The sequence below is a fragment of the Canis aureus genome, chromosome 20 (genome assembly GCF_053574225.1).
Source record: "Canis aureus isolate CA01 chromosome 20, VMU_Caureus_v.1.0, whole genome shotgun sequence".
Taxonomy (NCBI): Eukaryota; Metazoa; Chordata; class Mammalia; order Carnivora; family Canidae; genus Canis; species Canis aureus.
The window spans coordinates 16,093,700-16,100,278 of NC_135630.1; positions in this window are offsets into that span (position 1 = coordinate 16,093,700).

Here is a 6,579-nt window from a genome sequence, read left to right on the forward strand (position 1 = left end):
GGGCGTGATCCTGGAGACCCGGGATCGAGTCCCATGTCGGGCTCCCAGTGCATGGAGCCTGCTTCTCCCTCTGCCTATGTCTCTGCCTCTCTCTCTCTCTCTCTCTGTGACTATCATAAATAAATTTTAAAAAAAAATTTAAAAAAATAAAAAAATAAAACCCACAAGGACAATATGAGAAATGATTACAGGCAATAAACTATTACCATAAATGCAAAGATTTCTTAACAATTTAACAGATCAAAAAAAAAACAATTTGACAGATAAAATCTAGTAAATCTTGAGTATTTAATATTTATGGACAAATTATATTTTTTTCTGGGAATGTTAGGTTGATTTTAAATGAGAAAAAAATCAATTGAGGTATCTTACATTAACAAGAAGAAAATTCTTATCATCATCTCAATACATAAAGATATATTTCAAAAGTCAACATTCTGTGATTAAACACTGTAGAAACTAGGAATGAAAGAGAACTTTCTTATTTCGATAAACACCTTCCTATGAAAATCTCCTATAAAATTTTATACTTAATGGGACTGTCAGTAATGAGGGAGTGTCTGCCTCCTGTGAATGAAGGTCTGGGTCCTTGGATTTCCCATGAGATTGATGTGAGGCTCTGTTCTCCAGTAAAGACAGTCGAAGGAAAGTAGCAATAAAGCAGATTATTAAAGTGAAAGTACACTCTTAAGGTGGGAGAGTGGGGCGTCTCCCCAAGGTGGTTTCAGCTTCCAGGTTGTTTTGCAATTGAATATCATTGCATCTCTTGGCTGGCAGGTGCTGTCACCTACAGTGAGGTGGTCTCTGATCCAGGCTGCTTCCAATCATTTGGGAAACTCCTCTCACAGGGTGTGAGGGGGACTTTTGACCCTACAAGGTTTGTGCTGGAACTGTCAAGCCTTTCTCAAGGATGGAGAAAGCAAATGTATTATAAGGGGTTCACCTGGGACAGAGGTGGACGAGGAGAGAGCATGTGCTGTACCTGTGGCTCTTGATCTGTTGGGCCCAAGTCGTTGGAAGCCACAGCTTCAGGATGTTGAGCTCCAGGACTCATAATATGTAGGGTTTTTTGTTTTGTTTTGTTTTGTTTTTCCATCACTCTCCTCACCTCCATCTCATGTCTCTGTCATTCTCCTTCAAGGATTTGGGACTTTGCCTCTGGGTGTTCCTTCCATTATTCACGTTTAGCTTCTACCTAACAGACCATTGAAAGCATTACTTTTAAGGATGTACACTATGCACCACTTTAAGGGTTCACATGCTCATCACTTTTATTTATCATTACAGAGAGGAATCTAGTTAACATGGGAAGATACACAAAAGTAAAACCACATTAAAATAAGAAGTTTCAGAAAGAAGGAAAAACCCCTCACAGCATACAGATAATACTATTTCTATAAAGACAAATTCAAATGAAAGTATGGATATAATGACAAGGCACTATAGTTTCAAATGTTTGTTTGACACAAAGTCAAGGTACAAAACTGGTTCTTTCTATATATTACCAACAAACAGGAAGTTATACTAAAATACATCACTAAAATATCTCAATTAATATAATGTAAATATGTTATTTTAGTATATAAAATAATGCAGAAATATATATCTAGAAAAATGTGTGTGTCAGTCCTTAGTGAAGAAAATTATAAAACTATATTGAAAGACTTTAAAAAAAGTTTTAAATAAATAAATTTAAATAGATAACATTCTTAGGAAGGTTAGATATGATAAAGGTTGCATGCTCTCCAAATTGATAGATTCAATGTAATTTCAGTCAAATTTCCATAACACTCTTTTTAAAAAAGATTTTATGTATTTATTCATGAGAGAAACAGAGAGAGAGAGACAGAGACAGAGACAGAGACATAGGCAGAGGGAGAAACAGGCTCCCTGTGAGATCCCAATACAGGACTTGATCCTGGGACTCCGAGATCATGCCCTGAGTCAAAGGCAGATGCTCAACCACTGAGCCACCCAGGCGTTCCCCATAACAGTCTTTCAAGGAATTTTCCAAGCTAATTCTAAAATTATAAGATAAGGTGAATAATCAAGGAATCATAAGGCATCCTATGCAAAATTAATAGGGTGGGATGACTTCTATTATATCACAAGAGTTACTTATTCAGCTAAAATAATAAGCACATGCAATATTGCTACAGAGCAGAGAAATTGAGCAATTAAACAGAAGGCCAAGAAACAAATATCATTGTATGGAAATTTGATTTATGACAGAAATGGTATTGTTAGTCATTGCATAAAGAAAGAACTTTACAATAACACATGCTGAGATAATTAACTATCCGTATGTTAAAAAAATGAAACAAATCCTACCTCACAATATAAACAAAGATCTAATGAATTACACATTTGAAAATGAAAGGCAAAGCTACAAAACTTGCAGAATTTACATAACAATATTTTATAATGTAAAACTAATAAAGCGTTTCTCAAGTTCAAAGGCAAAATTATAAGACAAAGGTAAAGATTGTTGAATGGGACTATATCAGAATAAAAATACCTACCTATGAAAGTAAATTATAACAGGAGGAACCTAAACTATGAATTGGAAGAAGATACACGAAACTGATATTATTCATATATTCAGAATATATAAAGGTTATGTCATTAAGAAAAAGAGATAATCCCATAATATGGGCAAAAGACAGAATTCCCTGAGAACAAAACCTTATTAGACATTAAATATATAAAGCTGTTGACCTGATAAATAATAGGTGGGATTCAAGCTGAACTTATAATGAGATATAGTTTCATATCAACCAAATTAGCAAAACTTTAAGTCTGAAATATCAAGACTTAGTAATCATATGAAGGAACTGGAATAACTTTATGCTTCCGGTGGGAGTGCACACTGATAAAACTGCTTTAGAAAGAAATTTGACATATTCTAAGAGAAATGAAGATACACATACCGTATAGGACAGCAATTTTATTCTTATTCATATAGCTCTGAGAATCTCTGACACATGTGCCCCAGGAAATAAATCTAAGAATGATCATGGCAATGTTTTCATTTTCACAAAAAGCTGGAAATAATCTTATATTAAATACACTTGCTGTGTTATTCAGTGAAATATTACCCAGTAATTAAGAATATATGATAATTATTTACAGGCACATAGATGAATTTCAGGAACACGATGTTAAGTCAAGTAACCAAATCACAAAATAATACAAAATAATATTTATTATTAATAAATAATAATAACCCAGGCCCAGGAACACACATATTTCTTCAGGGACAAAGGCACCTATTTGGAAAACTAAAGGAAACTGGAGAACAGAAATGTAACATTCAGGATAGTGGTTTTCTGTGATGGGAAAGACTGATTTAGGATCCAGCAAGGAAAAAAAAAATAATAATAATTTAAAAAAAAAGTATCCAGCAAGGGCTCACAACAGTCTCCAGGGCAATTTTGATCTTTTTTTTTTAAGATTTTATTTATTCATGAGAGATACAGAGAGAGAGAGAGAGAGAGAGAGAGGCAGAGACACAGGCAGAGGGAGAAGCAGGCTCCATGCAGGGAGCCCGACGTGGGACTTGATCCAGGAACTCCAGGATCATGCCCTGGGCTGAAGGCAGGCGCTAAACTGCCATGCCACCCAGGGATCCCAATTTTGATCTTTATTGTAGATAATACACTACATACATCAGTGTTCCCTCTAAAACTCACATATATTAATGTGTATTTTTAATATGTTTGATATTTAATAAACTGACGACAATAATGCTTAACATATTCAAAATATAAGCATTTTTAAAGATTTTATTTATTTATTCATAAGAGGCAGAGACATAGGCAGAAGCAGGCTCCTTGGGGGATCCCAATGCAAGACTCAATCCTGGGACTCCAGAATCATGCCCTGAGCTGCCCAGGTGTCATAAAATTCACAATTTAAGAAGACAAGAATTATTCTGATACTAACTGAGGACAGTTGGTGCAAGGCTTGGAAGATTAATTTTGATCAGGATGTCTATTTCAAAGGAAAGAAAAACATCAAGTTTGAATTTGTAAGAATCTAAGGAACTTGTACAAGCCTGCCTTAAGAGTTGCTTCTGTGAAGACATGAAATAAAGGAAGTTAGGGCATTCTGTTCATTGATCATCAGTCTCTTATAGGTTGTGTTCAGGGCATATGTGTGAGGAAGGTAGAAGGAAAGCATAAAAACAGGCTTTGAGTGTATGCATGCTGGGAACAAACACTGAAGGCTTATAACGGGTTTTCTCATAAGGGAAATGTGTGAAGTAGGCCTACAAATAGAGCAATTTACAGTGACAGCATAAAGCAGAAACAGGAAAACAGTAGAGTCTGACCTAGATTGTGTTGAATCACATTTATTATAGTCGAGGGCTTAACAAAATCTCACAATTGAAATTAAGCATTTAAATGATCTGTTCACCTGACATCATATATTCTTCTACGTTATACTTATTTCAGTAAGTATAGTTTATGTAAGTATCAACTTAATTTAGCAGGTAGGATAAGATGACCAGGGCCTTGAACATCTAGACCTATAAGTAGTGTACTAGTTTCCTAGGGCTGCCATAGGCATCATCAAAAACACTTTTAAAAATAAAATTTAAAAAAATAAAAAATAATAAAATTAAATTAAATTAAATTTAAAAAAAGGAAAAAGACAACTGGCTTAAAGTAAAAGACATTTATTTTTCTCACAGTTCTGGATACTAAAATTCTAAAATCAAAAAAAAAAAAAATTCTAAAATCAAGGTGTCCTCAGTATTCAATCCTTCTAAGTGCTCTAAGGGGGAAATCTCTTCCATGCCTCCCTATTCGCCTTTAGTAATGGCAGCCAATCCATGGCATTCCTTGGCTTGTCAATGCACCGTTCTAATCTCAAATTCTGTTTTCACATGGAGTGTACCTGATATTTCTATGTCTTCATATGGATCTCTTCTTATAAGGACACCAATTATATCGTGAACTCATCTTAACTCTATTAATTCTGCAAAGATTCTATTTCCACGTAAGGTCACATTCCACATTCTCAGGTACTAGGTAGGGATCATGACTTCAACATATTGTTGGCTCAAGGAATTTCTTATTCATATAAAATTTTATTCTTAGAAATAAATTCCGCTTCTCTATTGTGTATACCTTAAAAAGTATACATTTTCTTATTTCTAAAATGGAAAAGTGTAAAATACAATGTCACTTTATTGTAACCAAGTGATTCATCTGTAAGTTTCCTGTACATTATTTCTTGGATATAAAGTATTAGCTGCTGAAGTGTTAGACTCTTTGTCATCATTTCATATTTTACTTACAAAAAAATAATTACAAACACTAAATGGTTTCTTTACTAGATTCCTTCATGTTAACTTCAATAAAACTACTGAATTACAACTAAGAGAATAACTAGCATAACTGATCTGCAGCTCAAATAGAATCACAGCATGGAATACTCCTCATAGCCTTAAGTAGTCCTTATAATACAAACTGACGTGTCATTCAGTAAGAACACCACAATAAAATGGGTAAAAAGGAAGAAAACTGATTACTGTGAGTACTTAAAAATTACTTTCTAAAGGTCCTATCAATGGAGAGTGCTACATTATTGTATTTTTCAGATTTGGCATTTATTCCCTAAAAATTGACCCAATTGTTGTATAATTTCCTAGAATTACTCTTTCAGTTTCTTAGCCCTGCAGTAAATTGTTAAAATAGATCTTTAAACATTCCACTATGGTCAGATACACATATTTCCAAAATAAAGATCAGTCATAAAATTAGAAGAGACCTATCCAGCCCCTGGCATAAGCAAAATCAGATTATAAGCCAGTCAAATATAAATGTAGTAAAAGTATATTTATATATTATAGCAATAATTCTCAAATATACAATGTGTAGCTTAAGAAACATGCAGTATTTTTTCACTAATTTTATTTTTATTATTTTTGCTGCAAACTTGACAAGCTAATCATTTTCCTTCTAAAACTATTAAAATCAGGATTAATTTGTGATCACACATCATATAGAGAACAACAGAAGGAAAATAAAACCAGAAATCTTTTTCTTTTATTAAAATTTAAATGCAAAATCCCACTAAGTGCCCAAATGATCCAAATTTGGTTAATTATATAAATATTAATTATTGAAAACAGTTTAAACCAGTAGTTTATTATAATAATTTAGGTATGTCTTATCTCTGGATATTCAAGATATTATTTTTTTCGAGGTATTGTTTTTAAGGCTATTTATTTTTAGGGAAAAACTTAGAATTTCTTGTAGATAAGTACAATGTATTCATGACAATTGATCAAGATGCGGATTATCTGTACTACTCAGGTGGAAGGCAACTTATGGTCACGAGTCACAGTCCAGTAACATTTTTCTTGCTTGGTTTGTCACTAATGCACCACAGAAACTACTAAAAATCAGAAACTCTTTTAGAAGGGCTGAGTAATTTCATTTGTAGCAGTTTGTAAAGAACCTATGATATTAACTGTTTTTCTGTGTGTGCAGGGCTAATTGGAATCCAGGCTCGGTATTATAGACTGTGTGCCTTAACAACAATGAATTTCTGGTTAGCCTCCAATGC